The sequence below is a fragment of the Hippoglossus stenolepis genome, chromosome 8 (genome assembly GCF_022539355.2).
Source record: "Hippoglossus stenolepis isolate QCI-W04-F060 chromosome 8, HSTE1.2, whole genome shotgun sequence".
NCBI lineage: Eukaryota > Metazoa > Chordata > Actinopteri > Pleuronectiformes > Pleuronectidae > Hippoglossus > Hippoglossus stenolepis.
The window spans coordinates 18,844,178-18,863,514 of NC_061490.1; the positions used below are offsets into that span (position 1 = coordinate 18,844,178).

Below are 19,337 nucleotides of genomic sequence, written 5' to 3' on the forward strand. Positions count from 1 at the left end.
ATAATGTTCATGAGCGGGCTCGGTGTCAGTGGGGGGGTGTCTGACCTTGTTGAGAAAACCAGCTGTTGCAGAGGGACGGAAACTGTGCGGAAGCCTTCGAGTGTTCGGAGGTAAAACACTCAGGTAGAGTAAAAATACAGATCTTGACTTGGTTACAATACAGAACTGTCTGCACCATATGAGCTAATCAGACACACCTTAATGCCTGTGTGTGTGTGTGTGTGTAAACCTGTCCTTCCCCTTTTTGTGTATGAGTGACATTATGTCAATATGTGCCTCAGAGTGCCAGCCCCAATGTGTTTACATCTGATTCTGCTCTGTGTGTGTTCATGTGTGTGTGTTGATATGTATATATGTTTATGTGCGACAGTGCGTGATGTGTGTCATCGGGGTATGGGGCGATTTGTGTGGTGGTGTGATAGTGTTTGTCACCCTGAGCATGTAGCCATGTCAAATTCTGTCAGGGTGGTTTAGCTTGGCCAGGACTGTAACACATCCCTATGATTACTCTCTCTCCCTCTCTCACCCTCTGTCTGTTTCAGATAGTGTGTGTGAGTGTGTGTGTTTTCTTCATGGCCAGTTTTTCTTTTTTTCGCCTTTACCCTTATTTCAAATGCTTATCGCAGAGACTGACAGAGGGAAAGGGGGGTGAGGGGTGTGGGTTGATATTCATCTTTGAGAAAAATACCTAGGAGGGAGAGAGAGAGAGAGAGAGAGAGAGAGAGAGAGAGAGAGAGAGAGAGAGAGTAAGGGAGTGGGTGTTGGGAAGGAGGAGGAAAGGAGGGAGGGGAGAGAATGGGAGGGTGCAGTGTGAGAGAGAGAGAGAGAGAGAGAGAGAGAGAGCACTGATTAGATTGGAGAGAGCCAAGGAGATGTATGGGTGTACCATTGAGCAAGGGGGAGAGAGACAGAGCCGGAGAGACACAGAAGGGGAGGGGGACTAAGTGAACGGCGTTCGTCGCGTGTCGGTGAATCACAGTGAAGTCCACGGGCAGAGGCGCATGCACGGATTGGACCTGAATCAACAAATGGATACAGGAGAGCTGGATGTACGCTGCATGTGAGGGGAGCATCAGGGAGGACCAGGAGTCTGCCTTCACATCCTCTCATCCCCGCATCACACAGCGCGGCGAGGAGCCCACTGGGAGGGAAGGGAGCACAGCGGACAACTCATTTCTCTCCAACACCCTCGCAGAGCCGAGGAGCTGTGAGTCAGAATAGGAGTCGACCGTGGGACTCGCTGGGATTGAATATATGCTCAGTAAGTATTTACATAGGCTGCAAATGCCAGTGTGTGTGTGTTTGTGTTTGTGTGTGTGTGTGTCTGTGTGTGTGTGTGTGTGGATTGATGCCTCTGGCTTGTGCACAGCCTCTGATGGGGTTTTTTTCATGGAGAAAGAGAAAAGGGAGAAAATGGAAGAGGGGAATGCAAATTCACTTGTGCTGCAATGTGTCTTCTATTGTGATTTGCTGTCTGCATCACTGGACAGCTTTTTTTGTTCCTCTTTTTCTCATTTAAACAACTAACCCCGGACTTGACTCTGTGTGTTTGTGCCTTTTTTGTGCTCCTCAGTGCCGGTGTGTGTGTGGATGTGTGTGTGAGCTGATAATAGCAGCCCCATTGGTATTCAGTGGAGGGAGCTCCAGGATCTCGCTGCGCCTTTCCCCAGGATGGGATCACAGAGCAGGGATTGTGCTTGCCTGTGGAGAGCCCGCTGAAATGGGTGAGTGTCCTTCCTTCTCCTTCCTTCTCCCCCTTTTTGCCTCTCATTTCATTCTCTTTCATCTTTCCTTCTCTTGTTCCTCCTGTCTTTTGTCTGCTACCCCCTCTTCATCCACAACCCGCAGTGGCGTTCGCAGCATTTTCACCTCTGATGGACTCTCCCTTCGTTTCCTTGTGTCTTTCACCCATTCATTCTGTCCAGCCCACCTTCCCCACCACTCCTCCACCTGTTTCCCTCCATCCCTCCTTCCTTCCTCTTTTTCATGCAGCATCCACTCCCCTCACCACCACCCCACCACATCCAGACATAAACAGGCCTGTCCGCTTTGATGGATTTGGATGGAATCTGAATGCCTCACTTCAATTTGTTGCGTCTCTCTCTCTCTCTCCCCCCTTCTCCCCTTCTCCCCCTCTCCCTCTTTGGCTCCCTCTCTCCCTTGCCCACTTTGGCTGTGTCACCCCCTTCCTCGCCTCCATCCTGCTCTTGGTCTCTTCGATCTCCTCTCTATATTCTGTTTGAATTCAGACTCACCGAAGACGTTCTGAGTCTCTTGCCTGACAAGGGCAATGACTGGAGATGCTGGGTGTGTGTGTGTGTGTGTGTGTGTGTGTGTGTGTGTGTGTGTGTGTGTGTGTGTGTGTGTGTGTGTGTGTGTGTGTGTGTGTGTGTTAGGTTTACTGTGTCCGTGTCAATCACTCTCTCTTTTATAGCGTTTTATGTGTGCACGACTGTGACACAATGCAGGGAGGGCAGAGGTATGTGTTCAGCCTCGGTGTGTCGGATTGGTGGAACGTAAGGTTGTGTTGTAGATCAGTGTGTTTAATTGCTTCAGGCGTGACAGCTGTGACACATACGTACATGCAAACACACACACACACACACACACACACACACACACACACACACACACACACACACCTTTCTGCACTGCTCGCTGACATACCTTCTGCACACTAATTCACACCCACCTACGTCTTTTCACACCTGCGACACAATAGAGTGCTAATGGTGCCAACAAAGGCTATGCCCGTGCACACACTCACACACACACACACTCATACACACTCACAAACACACACAGGCGGATGCTGAGCACTCACCTAACCATTGAGCCAAATACACACATGGTCTCATCCTAACTGGTCCCAGGAGGATATGGGTGTCACAGGAAGGTCATATCTATCCACACAGCCATTGATTGGAGCTGATACACTGAATGGCCTCTAATGTTTCATTTTAAATGGAACATCATCTCAGTGGACTCTGGGAAACGGGAACGAGTCGCCAAACCGATTTAATGATTTTGTTCTGTTCTCTTAAAAGAGAAAATAATGACATCTACTTTTAGAGAAACCCATGCATTCTCCGCGCTCTTCTAAATTCAGAAGGCATTCATCACTCAGTGGCGAGCGGCGAGCGAGAATTCAGAAATAATGACTCTTACATATTCAACAGGTGCAAACTGTTGCATAGTAACAGAGGTGAGACTACCTGTTGGAGCGCTGAGGTTTGACTTCCCGCTGCTGTCTTTAGATTGAGGCGAGCTCTTTGAGTAAAGCAGGCGTGAGATATAAAGAAATGGAGAAGAAAAAAGAAGAAACTCAACAGGAATCTGCCGAAGCTCAGGTGAAAATTAGTTTTGCCATCTGTCATCTGCAGGCTTCACTGTCTGTCTGGAACGTTGTTCGTTTGAAGAGATGTCTTGGCACAAAATAGAAGGATACATAATTGTGACAAAATGTGTTGCGGAGCTGAAGATTTGATCAAAGTAAGAACTAAATCAGATCAGTGCTGACTCCTAAAAGGTAAATTTGTAAACACAGATTAAATACACGAGAGCACAACAACCTACCATCGCTGTGAACGGTCTCAAATACTGCCTGAAACACAGGAGAAAACTTATCTAATCCAAAATCAGTTTGAAATGCAATGCAATTTTAAAAAGTTAAGAGGCCGCTCTACTTTTCTATGTTTTCATCAATGCTTTTCAAAATTCTGCTACTTATTTGTTATTTATATAAAAAAAATGTTCAATAAAGCTGCTTATTCTTTCATTTGAAAGATTGAATTTGTTGCATTTTCACTAAAATCCCTAAAGAAAAATGAATGAACAGTAAAAATCAAAAACACATTTGCGTGCAACTGTGGAACAAAAGACGAATAAATAACGAATTAAGCAAATAAATAAATAAAGACGCACTTGCTTCTTTTAAATAAGACGTTTTGAAGAGTAAGTTTATTCGAATTCTAACTTAATTAAAACTGTAACTGTAATCCCTGTGTTGTGCGTTTTCTCAATCCATCTGAGACAAAGCAAATTCTGTCCATTCAAAAAATTTTGTTTAACAAACAGCATTCGTTGTAACTGCTATAATTCGAGCACAGCCCATATAGTGTAAAGCTGAAATGATTCAGAATTAACTTGGTTCTGTTCATTTGTGCCGCCTCACTTGAATATTAGAGTAAGGTAGCCTACTCCCTGTGCGTCTCATGTTTTGGTGTCCTAATTATCCATTCAGCATGGCTCACTAGTTTTCTCCTCTTTGCTCCAGTAAAGAAAACAACAACTGAGGGCAGTAGGCCATGCAATAGTTCAGACAGACACCTATTTCTGCTCTAGTCAGTTTGAATTAGATCAGATCATGAATATTAAACTCTCTCCCACGTTCATACACAAACTTGAATCTGGAATTAGAGTGACAGCCCTGGTCGACATCAGTCATGTGTGTGTTGTACCTATGAACCTGGACTGCAGTCCTCCAGCCACCTCAGGCACATTCACCAGTGAGAGGTCTCTCGCTGCTCTTCACTGCGCTGCCTCACATGCGTCTCCTCTTGGATACTGTGGTGTGTGATGGACGGCTTGCTTTGGAATCGAAGAAAAAAAGACAGCAGAAATGATTGGATGAAAGGTGCGGATGTAAAATTGGATGGAGGGAACAGAGGAGAGATGTGACGATGGGGAGGGGGAGGGGGGTGCAGTGTTTGGAGATGAGCTTGTTGGGAGAGTGAGAAAGGATCAAATGATAGAGCGGGCGGAGAGGAGGAAGGAGCAAACAAGCAGCAAAGTCGGGAGGAAGAGTGACAAGGACGGAATAGACAGCGGGACGACAGGCAGGGCGGAGAGTGACAAGGAGGAGAATGACGTATGCGATAAGGCAGAGTGACACAAATGTCACCATGCTAACCTTTCACGCACTCTCCCCTCTCTCTCCCCTCTACTTTGCCTCTGCTCTACCTCTCCTTCCAGATCTGAGGACTTGCAGAGATGGACACCAAATGGGCAACATGGAAGCCAACATGGACCCTCCAGCGACTAGCTTTCCACACCTAACTGCCTCCGCCGACTCCAAACATCAGCTTGAACCATCCCAGCGAGGGCTCGGCCTGCAGAGTTGAGGTTGAACCGGCCATTCAGCGACACCGGAGGCTGCCGACAGGAAGCAGAGAGAAGCAGACGGTGACAAGCCTTAGAGGAATCGACAACAAACAAATCAACCTGTTGCGCGCACAACTGAGCTTCTTCACGAGATATGAAATAGGACTGCAGTGATGCTCGAGCAATGGTATGGAGCTTTTGGACATGTCCGGATTTATCGACCGGATATCCTTTTGAGATCACCACACTTTTGTGCGCACCTCAGAGCTGGGCAACTTTGCCAGATTGGCCTGTGGGCAAAAGCAAGTAATTGAAAAATCCCCTCTCCAGAAGCTTTCTGTTCTAATTTATTGTCAGAGAGGAGGGTTTGCATTTTTTAAATTTTTTTCAAAAGAACAATTAAAAAAACAACAACTTCTCTTTATCCCATTTTTTTTGACCATCTTTCTCACACATTGCGGAAAAAATACATTATAAAGCAGCTCCATTCTTCTCCGTCCTCCCTCTGTGACGGAGAGTGAAGAGGGACAGACTGTCCAGAATAGATAACGAGCGGGGAGACTGGCACCGAGGAGAAAGAAAGAGCGGAGGAATAGAGTGAACCAGGTAGAGAGAAAGAAGGGAAGACAAGAAAAGAAAGATTGAGAATTAAATAGGATTGTTGGAAACCTTCCCCGAGACTCCCAATCTCTTTCTAATTCGTCTGTGTCGTGTCGGAGGCTAGTTAGCGCAATGGGTAGGGGAGGGGCCAGGATTTACACCAGGGGGGGCACTTGAGCAGCCCAGTTGGGTTATGACCCCCTGCACCTGCCTGGTCTGCATCTTAGTGTTTGGCAGGGAGACGGACTGAGGGATGGCCTGGTAAACAGACAGCTATAGCGAATGAGAGACAAGCTCTAAGGCCGGTTAGACAGACAGACAGACAGGAAGACGCAGCCGATTCCAAGTGTCAGGCTGCGAGCCAGGCAGACATCCAGTGCCGGCACAGTCGACAGCATGTGATTCATTGTCATTCCATGCAGTGTGCGAGGAAAAGACAGAGAGAAGGCGAGAAAAGGAAGAAGAGGAGCGTCCCCGTGTTTGTAGTTGGTGGAGAATCTCACTTCCTCTGCATCCACTCCAGTTTCTACTGTGGCAAGCCCATGCTCTGAAAAAACAGGTGGGGAGGGAGGGGGCTGTTACTAGAGAGGGAAATACAGGTTAGAGAGAGAGAGAGAGAGAGAGAGAGAGAGAGGGAGAAACGGAGAGAGAGCAGGTGTTGAAAATCCTCCCCCTCATCTGCTTGTCATTTACTCCTTTATGTTCTCTCGTCGTCTGGCGAGGTGATTGGTTTTTCTGATGCCGGTGTTCCTCTGCTCGTAGGCCCCTGCGCAATCCTGAGGAAAACAAGAGGTGGGCAGACAGAGGAAAGCAGAAAGAGACAGCGTAAGAGGAAAGGTGGACACCTACTTTGATTGACAAATTTTTCACCTCTTCCCTTTTTTTTTCTGTCAAGACGGACTCTTGCTATTTCTATCCTTCATTTTTTGGGGCTTTTTCCCCCCTAAGAGGTAACAGACAGAGGGAAGAAAAACACTGGTCCAGTCAATTCCTCATTGTACAAAGAATTGAACCTCTCCTTTTTCTCAATTGTTGATTTTCTTGCCTTGATCTTTAAGGGATTCATTTCCTCCATCTGAACATAAACACTGGAATCCTCTAGGTTTCCTCTATCTATACAGTGTGAACCCCACTGACTCCCCCCCCGCCCCCCCCCAGCAGCCCCTGCTCGGCTCAAAGTGCTGAAACCCTGTGGCCTCAGATCTCAACGCCTGTGTTGACTCACCACTACAGCAATAGTATGGCACAGTGCTTCTGATACCATCTGATTCATTCCGTAAGTAGGACTCTCTCTCCTTCTCTGTGTGTGTGTGTGTGTGTGTGTGTGTGTGTGTGTGTGTGTGTGTGTGTGTGTGTGTGTGTGTGTGTGTGTGTGTGTGTGTGTGTGTGCGTGTGTGTGTATATTCACATGTTACCTGCATGTCATTAGCCTGCATTCACCTCACGCATGCAGAAACACAGACGAGGTCCGTTTTTCTGAAGTGTTGGTTTTATGGTGTCTTCGCAGCGGATTTGCTTTCCTGTGCTTTCCTCTGCCCCAGGCAATTTGAGTGTGTGTGAATGTGAGTGTGTGTGTCTGTGTGTGTGAGTGTGTGTGAGAGAGAGTGTGTGTGTGTGTGTGAGTGTGAGTGTATTTCTGCCAAAGAAAGAGATTTTGATCTTACAGCCAAGCTTACAACAGCATCAGAGTGGTGTCAGAAAGAGGAAAGGGAGGTGCCTTTCTCTCTCTGTGTGTGTGTGTCTGTGTGCACAAGCCTACATATTGGTCCTGGGGTTAATTTGAACTAATTAGTGGTGAGTATTTTTGCTTCTCAGAGCATTTTTTGGGTTCTGTGTCAGTGTACTGTGCACTGCATTCATTAGGGTGAGATGGAGAGGGGATGGGGGGGCTAAAACTGAAGAGGGTGAACCAGCTAATGAGAATGACTCTGATTCCCTGACTAGTTCTTTGTTGCCTCCATTTCACATCTAATGCCCTGAGCATTATGCCCCAGCTGCATATTCTTTCAGCCTCTTTCTTATCTCCCTATGTGTTTCCTTGAATGAAAGCCTATATGGCGAGCTAGCCCCTGCAATGTCCTGCATATTGCTAAGGCCATCTATCTCCGCGGACACATCCACATCTTTATAGACTCCCACAGTCACCAGGCCCCTGCACCGGGAGACGCTCAATCAAGATAGTCCCTTCAAACAGACCAATGAACTGTGAATAACGCCATTACACAAACTCCCAGCTCAGAGCGTTACGGAGACGGAAAGATGGGGAGGGTGGAGGGAAAAAAAGGGAAGGAAAGGGGGGAAAGCGAGGGAGAGAGACTGACAAACATTCTGGAGATAGAGGAACAAGAGGAGAAGAGGGGGATGAGAGTGAGTGTGAGACCGAAAAGCAACAGAGAGGAGGACACGTAGAGGAGGGAGGGTGAGAAACAGAGAGGGGAAAGGGAGTGTGTGGGTCTAGAGGGGCTGTGGAGCAGGAAAAGACCTCTGCTCCATGGGAGCACTCTGATGGGCTTAGCAAGGCCCCGCTTTGTTCACACTGTTGGTCAGCCACTCAGAATTAAGATTACTAAATAATACGATTACTGCAGCTGCACACTGATAACACACTGCTGCCGATCCCCTTTGTCACTGTCAGAGAGCCTGGAGAAGGGAGGAGGAGCAGTGGCATATGATGGCATCAAAGGCTCGACAGCACTGACTACATTACAGTGTCACGAGAGGCCGCGCTGCACAACATGGTTTCCCTGCTTGTCGCTGAGTGAAAGAGTTGGGGACAAGTGGCCATAAACAAAAGGATATGGTGGAAAAATAAGGCCGCTCCAGATGTTTTCTTCTCCAATGGATCATCAGTAATGTGCCGTAAATTTCCGTGTCTTATCTTTTGCACTGTCAGCTCCAAAGGGGCAAAAACAAAGCACAAGTGAACGGGGACAGCACTCAGTATATTACTCGATATCACATGTGTAAACATAAACCAAGGGTCTCTCGGTGACACGTCCGCCCCTTATCTCAATGTTTTACTCCGCATCCTCTGGGTGGGCTATTTGTTTCATGTTTTTGCGCTTGACAGCTTTGACACAGATTCCTGCCAAGTTGACCTTGCAGTTTAAAGTGTAATAAAAGCTGAATTCCCCGGCTATGTAACACATCGATATGTGTTCTTCTGGTCGTTGATAAATGGTCTCCCTCCCCGAGAGAGAGAGAGAGAGAGAGAGAGAGAGAGAGAGAGAGAGAGAGAGAGAGAGAGAGAGAGGGGGCAAAACATGCAGGCAGCGGCAGCCGCTGTCCAGTGCTGCTCAGCGGAAGTAAAGCACAACCGTCTGAAACCAACTGCAGTAATATCAGGGTTGGGCTTGGTTCAAACCCCCCTCCCATGAGATATGAAGCATCTCCATTTTCCTCTCAGCAGGAGCGACCATTTGCCTGTCGGGCTAAAGATTAGCTTGGAGCAGGGAACGGAAAAGATGCATTTAGCTTGATAGTGTAGTGTAAGAGTAACAAATAACAAACCGGAGCTGAGGGCACAAAAACGAAATCCATGAATTATGACACACAGCACAAACTTCAAACAGCCCGCAACCACTCGCAGTTGGCAACCATTCATTTCGGTTTCCGTTCCTGTGCAGCACATTTGTCATCTACTGGAGGTTCCATGTACATGTCATGAAGAGCATTTGCTTCAGTGACATGGAATGAACTCTGATCCCGGGCGCTCCCAGCCGAGCCCCCGTGGTCACAATGTAACTGTGTGAGTCACAGCGAAGAACCCGTACAGCTCCAGTCAGAAAGCATCCATGTTGAAAGGCGCGCGCTCCGCTCAGCGAGTCCAGACGCGCAGAAACGCAGACGCGATATGGAGAAGATGTGCCAAATTATCTGTTTTTCACGTTTGTGTGACTCTTTAAAATCCTTTTCACGACGGCCGTGTGCTGCGCTGGTACAGTACGCTCCAATCATTTCACTCCACTCGGTCTGAATTGTAGCAGAAGTGCACATGGCTCATAAGACGATCTTTCATGTTGAGCTTCCCGTTGCCCCTGTTTGTACCAGTTAGGTCCTTTCAGATCAGTGATCACATCTCCCCTCAGGGTTAGATTTGCTAATTGCTGGTTCCGATTTTTATTTCCCCCCCTTTTCCTCGCGCCTGACATTATTGTTCCATACTCATTTCCCTCTCGTGTTATTGTTTGTACAAATGCACAATGTCACACCGTTTGCATCATTAATCATTTCACAGTTCTTTGGTGGGAGCATCTGTTCTTCCGTCAAAGGTGGTCAGCAGCTTTTTTTTTTTTTCAACTGTGCTGTAATGTAGTGGGAAATGTTTAACCCTCCTGAAAAGGATCGTCGTGTACAGTTACAGCAGATAATCGTCGGACTGTCATCGACGCTGAATCCATCATTTCCTTGTCGAGTCATTGCTGTGACTGGCTGCTGCTATTCTGCCCCACGATGCCTCTCGCATGACAGTTCATCCCTCAAGTGTTTCAGACAGCTACTGCTCCAAAGCGGGCCGGGGCTAATTTGGGATGCGAGATCTCTTCTAACACCGAGCAGCACTTCGGTTTCATCTGCCTTCAACCCTCCGCCCGCTTGACCACCAGCGCGAGACACTGCTGCATGCACTAAACCTTTGCTCCTCATCGCCTAATGGAGCACAAAAGATCTCCCTGTTTGCTTAGTCGTTTGTCCACTCCTGCTTGCTTCAGGCTAGCTGGCCTTGGGGGGAAAAGATTGAGCGAGCGTATGAGCGTGTGTGTGTGTATGTGTGTGTGCGCGTGTGTGTAAGGACAGTGACAAGAAGTGGACATTAGGACACACATGCCCTTTCCGTAATGTGTTCCCGGCTGGGCTGTTTGGTTGGCCATAAAGTGAATGCCGCTAATGGCCTCCCAGTTAATGGAGTCATTAAGATCGGATTGCAAGAAGATAAAAGCAATGTGTATAATGTGTGGGAACCGGGTGGAAGTGGGATTGTTTGTATACATGTACAGTTACTTAAACAGCTTTTGTGTATTTGGAGTTAGACCCAGGACAGCAGGAAAGACGGCAGTGACACTCTTCTGCATTAGCATTAGTAGAAAAGGTCTCCACTCCGTCAGTGTAATTGTAATGCGGTCGGAGGCTCAGGTGATCAGACCCGGCTCGTCCTAATCAGCCGGCTGGCAGAGGCTCAGGGAGTCATAGCTATAATGTTTCGCTGCTGGATCGCCGCGGCCTCGTGTCAGTGTGTAAGTGACAAGGGCTGATAAGCCTGATCCCAGGTCACTTCAGGACTTTTCCCCGAGAGAATATGGCAAGGCTGGGCGAACGGCATTCTGGGTAGTGTTGCGTGTTGTTTTCATGGTGGCATGACTGCTCATTAGGCCTGTCAATTTCTTCATTCTTACCAGAGGGTTTGCTTATGTCACCGGGCTCCTCATGTTTTAAGCTTCAGCTGCGGTCGTCACAGCTCGCCTCGTTCACTTGTTGTATTCATTCAGACGCGTGTACACACAAAGCCGACTCCTGTGGGCAGAATTAACATCAAATCACATGATAGAGTAATTAAAACAGAATAGAAAACACTTTCTAATTAGGCCGAATAGAGTCTGACTGCTTAACTTTACATATTCACATCTGTTTCCCCAACTTTGCAAAGTAGGTGTATTTTACTACACTGTTTTCAAATACGAGGGTTGATTGATATATATATTATAGAATATATAGGATAATATAGAAAGAGATGAATTATGCGGCTCTTGTCACATGCATGTGCAGCTTGCAGGGATTATGCAGAAAGATTGAAGTTAATAACTTTTCCGGTATTTCTGTTTCAGGTAATCAAAAATTGTAAGTTTGCACTGTCTGAGAAAACCGTCATTGGCCTTGAAAATGGCCTCTGGTTTAATTTATTTTATTTAGCGATATAGGATGGCGAGGACATATTTCAGGGGTGACTGTTCTGATCAGAAATTCAATTATTGTCAGTCACCCTGGTATAAATTATATACCACAGTATATTGAAATGATACGTGTATCTGTCGGGCGAGCCCTTTTCCTGGAGATGTTTTAAAACCCTGAGGTAAAACAGTTTGACGACAGTATCAGGTTAAAGTCTGGAAGCCGCCTGGCATTGTTCATCCACTCTGTTACAATTCTACATAACTGCTTCAGTGTGAGAAATTGTTCACAAGTGGTTCAGGTAACAGCTTTGTCAGCCTTGGTCTGGTGAGTCTGTTTTACATTTCAATGTTCCAGCGCGGCTCCTGCTGAGCGGCATTTAAAATCACACTGTACTAATGGTACTTGTCATGATTTCTACAGGTATCGCTTCTCTCTGAGGAGGTCATTAAAAGACAGTGGACTCGGATCAAGTCCGTCTTTTCTTTAAAAATGAGATCAGATATCATTTCAACTTGAATACGGTCGTTCTTTGTTCCGCATGACGGCTGACGGCTGCCTCTGCTCTTCGCTCTCATGCTTTTCGCTATTTTCCTAAATTTGTTCCACATTTTGCGACTCCAACATGATAACATCCATTAGAGAAGGACTGCTGAACATTCAACAGGCCGCTCCGCGCATTACTTTAGATTTTGGTTGGTGGAGCATCAGGTTTGAAGGAGAGAGAGCTGGGGGTTCGAACTTCAGCTCATCAACAGCACTGACTGTGACTTTTCATGCTCGGCTGCCTGCTGCTTCTCACTGTGCTGTACCTACATTGAGAGCCAATGGAAACAGGAGTGCAGCGTCCATATGGACTTGCACCAAATATACAGTCGCAGTAGTTGAAGCAAGATTTGTCAGCCACAACCACACATTCACATACACCGTCAATTTCGAGTCTCCAATTCACCTTAATCCAAACGTTATGTCTTTGGATATGAGTTGGAATTCAAACTGGAAACCTTCTCGCTGTGAGGCCACAGTTCTAACCACTGCACCACCGTGCCACCCTACTTGAATCTCATAAAAAATAAATCTCTTCCTCATCTAGAACATGATGAAACATGCTCGCATCTGTAGCTAATGACAATCTACCTGAAGATAACTGTGCTCAACCTTTCACTCCGGGTGAAAGTCCTCTTCACACAGGCTTCTACAGTGTGGTCCATTTTTCATTAGACATTTTGCTCATAATTAAGGTTTGTACCAGTTGCCAATAGACTCGTCTTCCCCTTACACAGAAGGAAACATTAGTGCTAAGAGTTATGATTATTACACCGCAATCTATTCTTTAAAACAGAAAATAAATTATTCACAGGAAATAAAGATTCGGAAATGTCGGTGCAAAATGTCCCAATTAAACTCAACTTGCTCATGTCACTAGCAGATACATCAAGCCCTCTTTAAGCATCTTTAAAACAGGTGGATTCACTTGTAGAGAAGCCTGTTACCTTTTAACGGATTATTCATCTCTCTCCTGCCCTTTTACAGCCTCGCAGTTTTTTTCCATCATTCATTAACAATTGCAAACAGCCAAAGCTGTGGCCCACTGATACTGGACTTTGAATTATGATGCAGTATAATGTAGTCTAAGGCCACGTTTAGTCACGACATCTTGCACTGGGAGTCTCGTTGTGTGTTTGTATTTTGGGATTGTGACTCCACCAATCAGGGTTTGGTATTAACATGCGAGTCATTTCTGGCTCAGCTGGCTCGGTTCAAACGGTGATGCAGCCGTTGATTATGGGCTACTGCCGGATTTTACACTGCTGAATATTTAATTGACTCGATGAAACTCGATACTCCAAATGGCCTCATATCATGTCATTATAACCAAATTTTAAAAATACAACAGATGTGATTGATTAACTCATTTGTGGCTTTATGGACTTTAGATTTTCACAAATGTGCGCCGGGTTTATGGAAAATATGGCAGCATTTTTTTCCCTGCTGAGTCTAAACTTGGCTGTGATGTCAACCCCCGCCACTGCCCCCTGCTGCACCCACATTCACAGACGTGTCATGAAATAGCAGCATATTATTTGCATCGTTGCCTTTTTTTGAGGTATAACTTTCAGATCAGCTCAGATGAATAACAACAGCAGACACCCAGGGATGTGAGTGTTGACTGCAATTAGGCTCATATGGAGGGGGAGCGTGACATAAAGTAAAAAAAAGCTTCACCAAAGAAAAGTAACTCTTTAAACGGTTTAACACCTTCCTGGGGGGGCGTTAGTTTTCTTCTCCACTTAAGCTGAACGAGCACATCATCCAAGAGGCTTAGTTGAAATGAAAAACAATTTTTTTTTTGTCTCTGGTTCAGTGAAACTTGATTTATTCCACAGAGCTGTTTGACCAGTGTTTATTTCAGCTCCTCCTGAGCTACATTCACTTGCTCGGGAATCAAAGTGTAAAGCTCGACTAATTCATCTCATGCCTTTCTCTGGATCTCCTGCCGCAGCGACTTCTCATCAAACACAAAGCACCATATGCCACATGGGCACGTGACGAACCGCGTTCGGACTCAAAATATTGACGAGCTGTTAGCATATGTGAGCTTATTGTGTGTCTGCTGTTTATACATGAACATCTGACGCAGCATGTGTGTGTTTATGTGCATGCGCGTGCCATGCTGATGCACATACAGTGCTTGTTATGTGTGATATAAATGTTGCGTGGGCGTTCCTGCTGTACATGTCACGGTGAGTGATCTGTCAAGATGAGAGCCGTGTGGTGCTCCCCATATGTGTGTGTAATACCTGCGATGAAACCACCGGGCCAGGGCTGGGAGTGGGGTGGGGGAGGTTGGTTTCATCTACCCATTCTGTCGATGTCATGGATAGCAGCGTGTAGGTCGGTGTACGCCGGTTGCCAGAATCAATGTATTTCACACAAGCGGTGTGGTCATGCTGAGAGGCACGGAGGATTTCAGGCTGCTCATGAGACAGTCTTTGATCCAGGCTGAGAGAAAACAAACTCCTCTGATTCACACAGGCGATGCCAGTCTATTAGCACCTGCAGCCGGCCTCAGCTCCGCTGTCTGCCGAGGCTGAATGAGATGATAAAAGTCACCGGCAGATAATAATATAAGAAAGTCAGCAGGGTAACTTGGGACACAACACATTGTGTGTCTCAGCTGCTGGATTCAAGCTGTGAAGCAATGGGTATTAGTGGGAGGGGATTAGGAATATATTGCTGGTGTAATGTAACAGAGGTGTTATGTTGACTTTTATTGTATTGAATAGCATTTAAACCTCAAATGAAAGACTGTCTCGCCACGTGGGACCGCGGACACAATCCCTAAATACAACACTGACATATCATCGCCTCACCAAGTCTATATCGTGAACATGTGATCAAACAGTTGCATATTTATTTACGCAGGATAGCAACAGAGCAACTGTATCATTCATTCAGAGCCATCTGGCCACATGAAGAATAAAAGACCCACGTTCACTCTCTTTTAAACCTGTTTTTATTCTCCAGCAGCTCCTGGGGGAGGTATCCAGCCTTTTAGCTGCTAAATGGTCCGCCGTGTTCACCAGCTTGTCACTAACTTTGTCTGTTTAATGCTAGGCAGGTAGTGTGCACTGGGGTTTTAATGCTTTTTAGTTGTAAACAGCTGTGTGCTGAGAGCGATGAGAGTGAATCAACAGTAAAGCCAAGACAATGAGCTGAAAGATGGGAAAGCACTCTGTGGTGCTACGGGGATCTGCAGTTTGGAGTTCATTCTCAGTGTCAGAACCACAAACGAACCCCGTCCCATTAGTCACTGCAGCTATAACAATATAGATGAGAATAATCTGAGCAACGCATCAAAAAATAAGATTTTGGCCTCGTAAGCTGATCATGTTCTGGTGGAAATCCAAATACAACCCTGGGAGCTAATTAACAGATATATGTTGTTTCCCCAGTGAAGATTCATTGTTTACCTGACAATGTCAGACCTTTGGCCGCAGCAGCTGATGAGGACTAAACAAACAGCAGCGCAGCCATCGTTTGCACCGCCTGAAGTTTCACGTCGCCTCGCATCCCGATATCACTATTTTCCAATTTCGCCATTTTTTCTCAATGGGACATAATCAGTCGTGAGCAGTTGGCCCGTGGCACATATCCTGTCTATGTTAATAACAACGGGGCCACAAAAGGGGATAACCTGCCTTATTGCTCAATGGATTTACATACAGCATGTAATCATTGTGGCTGCAGGCTGTGTGTGACTGATGGTGTGTGTCAGCACTGTACATGCAGCCTTTGTTTTCATTTGGCAATAAGGGCTGTCGGGCCATGCTGCCGCGGAGATCAATAGTACCGTTTGGACGATTGTAATGTGTGTAATTGTCTCTGTGTGTGTGTGTGTGTGTGTGTGTGCGTGTGTGTGTAATTCATCTAAATGCTTACCTGTGGGCCATCATCTTTGCTGCCTCCATGTATCCGTCTCACTCAGTGTTGCTAGGAAGCAGAGAATGCACAGGGCTCCTTTTTTTCTAAGGGAGGCCACACCATTAAAACAGGAACCTGATTTACCCTCAATGGCTTTGATATTAAAACACTGTTGTACAATGATCCACTTCAATAAGAAAACCCAAATTCAGAAATATGCTAATAAAGAGAAAGGGCTGTGTGTGTAACCACATCCTCCAAGGCTGCTCTAGTGAGGGGATGTTGGCGGCAGGGGGGCTGGGGGCTGGGGGGTAGAGGAGATAGGAAGCGATAGCTCAGCAGAAAGGTGTAAAATCCTCGGGTGGTTTGCTAATCTACCAGGCTTAGGGGGACTGGTTTTCTCTGTGCCCTCGTGGAGGAAGGGGTGAAGCTCTTATGGGGCTCAGCTTTCCGGCCTCCTGGGCCACAGCCACAGGGGGAAACCCAAACACATCGATTAGCCGTCAAGAGGGGAGGAGGTGAGGTGGGGTGAGGTGGAGGTGGGGGCTAGGTCTCTCCCTGTATCCTTTCCCCTCAGCCTCCACCTCCTCAGACCACCTCCTCGAGCTCGGGCCACTGCTTTCTCACGGGAACGCAGGGGCCCCCGGCGAGGAGGAAGATGGAGGTCGGGCGGCGAGCAGACGAGAACGAGGTGAGAAGACGAGCGAAGGTGTCGAGCGAGAGCAATCGACCAAAAAAAAAAAAAGAAGAGCGGGAATCAAACAAACAGGCGAGCCCACAGCAGGCGAGCGTGTTTTGTTTTGCTCTGATCATAAGCCAAAATCTGAGAGTGTGAGAGTGCACAAGCATATGTGTGTGTGTGTAGGAGCATGCGTGCACTGCAGCTGCTGAGTTGCTGTGTTTATCTGTATGAAAGCTTTACGGTAAATAAAGCTCGGGTCTTGGCAGGGAGACAGGTGCAGCAGGCTGGCCCCAAGGAGAGCTACTGTAACTCAGGAGGAGAGAGCGAGCGAGGAGGAGAGCAACTGTCTCGAAAGTGCCAACCGGACAATCTTTTGAAGTGGCCCGTATTGGCATATGTTGAATAAACATGAGGAATATTTGCTTTCAAGCAAAGCGAGGCTGAAGGTGTGAGGCTCATTAGAGACCGAGAGGTGAGCTTGATAAAACAACCATGGCCGCGATCTTTTCCCTGCGAGTTCATCTGGCGGTATTTATCATTTGAACCCTTATGTTCGTCTACTCACGCCGACGAGGGAGAACGAGGAGGGTTATTAAAAAGGAAAATTCCACAAAGCCGAAGAGCAACGATCATGTGCTGTACTTTATTATGCATCCATTGCTCAGAATTTCAAAATTACCTCCCAATTATCCTGTCAGCTACCTAATGACACTATTTTGTCAGCGCAATTCTGAGAAAGAAAAAAAAAAAACATTATCTCCAGAGTGCGATGCCATTTTGAAGGGATAGGTCTCACGTTCTGTCAGATGCCGGAAACAAACTGGTGATAATGTCTTATTACCGCTGATAACGGTAGTGCAAATTACGTTACTCTCTGAGCTTTTTCCTCTCTGAATCATAACTCATCTATAGGCACTCAGAAATCAACACCGTTTTGCCCCCCCCCTAGGCTGAGAACATGAACCAGCACCGTATAAGCCACTGCAGCCCGGTGCAGCGGTGTCGTGATTACAACGTGTGCCTGGTGAACTGCTAATGTACTGGCAGGAGTTTGATTGCCTCCAGTGAGTCGGGCTGCTGGTTATGAACCTTCTGCATAACCTGCATCAATCAGGGTGAAATACACAGTTTTCACTTCCTTTCAATCTGTGTTGGGTTTTCTTTGGGGGCACTTTCAGAATTTTTTTTCTCCCAGCGCAGTGAATACATGTCAGAGCATAAGGTTGATCTGAAAGCATTAGAGGAATCAGTAACAGCCTCTAAGTCTTTCTGAGGCGGATTGGGTTGGAGATTAAACAACATCGGTTAAAGGGAGATGGGAGGGAAAATGTGTTTTGGTCTTATAGGCATCTGACAGCTCCTCATAATAGTGAGCTAATCCTTTTTATACAGTGTGTGTGTTTGTGAATGTGCGTGTGGGTGTGTGTGTGTGTGTGTCTCTTCCTTCCCTACACACATTGGCAACATCCAAACAAATAAACAAAGGTACACGCACACACATTCGCACACACTCATGGGCACAGACACATTCCAATACACTTTAAGCATAAACCAAACAGTATATAAACACTCATCCTCGTATTACAATTTTTTTTGGGGGACCTGAACTGATGTAGAGTCTTTGAACTGTTGATAATTTCTTGACATGTTTCATCATTTCAACTTGACATCTGTCAAAACTGCTCAGACCATCGTAGCCAAATAAATGTTATCCCCTCTGCCAAGACACTGGGCAGGAAGTGTAATTCTATACGTCATGCTATTGGCTAAAGGTGCCGAAGCAGAGTGCGTGGCTCCTCCTGGCGCGACACCACCAGCTAGTTAGACAGCAAACGGACTCATTATAAGTGCTAATGACAGGTGTCCCATCTTGTTTGGTTCGCTGTACGGGAAACGTGGCCAAATGCCTGCCGTCACCTTCGTCAAACACCGCCATCATCAAATATTCCCGCATATAGGACGAGGTGCCTTATCTCCTGCTGTGCACTTGTTCAACTCATTAAAAATTAATTGATATGTGACATTTGATATCCGTCGTGGAATCACTCCAGTGACGTTGATGTGACAGAGTCAATTTGGCCGGTTAGGCTGCGTCGGAGCTGGAAGTCGTTTTGTCCTTTCTATCATTATCTCCCTCATCGCACCCTGTGATTGCACCGGCCAATTAAAATGGATTAACCTCCCATCCAGCGCAGCTCCGCTTCTGCCACCAAATTGTTGTGTCATTTGCGGCTGCCCGGGCTCACTCTTTGTTTTCCCTTCCACTCTCTCAGGGGCTGTCCAAAGTAATAATTGTGTTTCTTGCTGTGTGATAATGCGGCGCTCTCTGTTCTTTTCGGGGCTGTATTGAAATCTCGATCCTGTCCCTGTGCTGTGGCCATCTCCCTCCGCATCTGAGGAACTGATGGTATCTCCGTCCCCCAGTGAATTTCCTCCTCTCCAGTTGAATTATCCATTCTCCCCCTCTTGCTCGCTTTCTCAACTTTCACTATTTCCTCCATACACAGCTCCCTATCTCCCCCCTTTTACATTTCCTCCCTCTCGCTCACTCCGTCTTACTCTCCTGCCTCCTCCATTATTTCCCCTCTCACAGTTTACTTTTGCCTCTTATCGGTCCACCTCTATCGCCCCTCCTCTGTCTCAC

General features: G+C 46.6%; 1 protein-coding gene across 2 annotated transcripts in view; it reads left to right on the top strand.

Moving 5' to 3' along the window:
• Nucleotides 1-903: 903 nt before the first annotated feature.
• Nucleotides 904-19,337, top strand: part of grik5 (glutamate receptor, ionotropic, kainate 5) — an 84,079-nt gene continuing 65,645 nt past the window's right edge. For both annotated transcript variants that reach the window (XM_035164533.2, XM_035164538.2), the window contains exons 1-3: nucleotides 904-1,261; nucleotides 1,574-1,724; nucleotides 4,975-6,979. The gene's annotated coding sequence lies outside the window, so the exon portion shown is untranslated. The remainder of the gene's footprint in view (nucleotides 1,262-1,573; nucleotides 1,725-4,974; nucleotides 6,980-19,337) is intronic.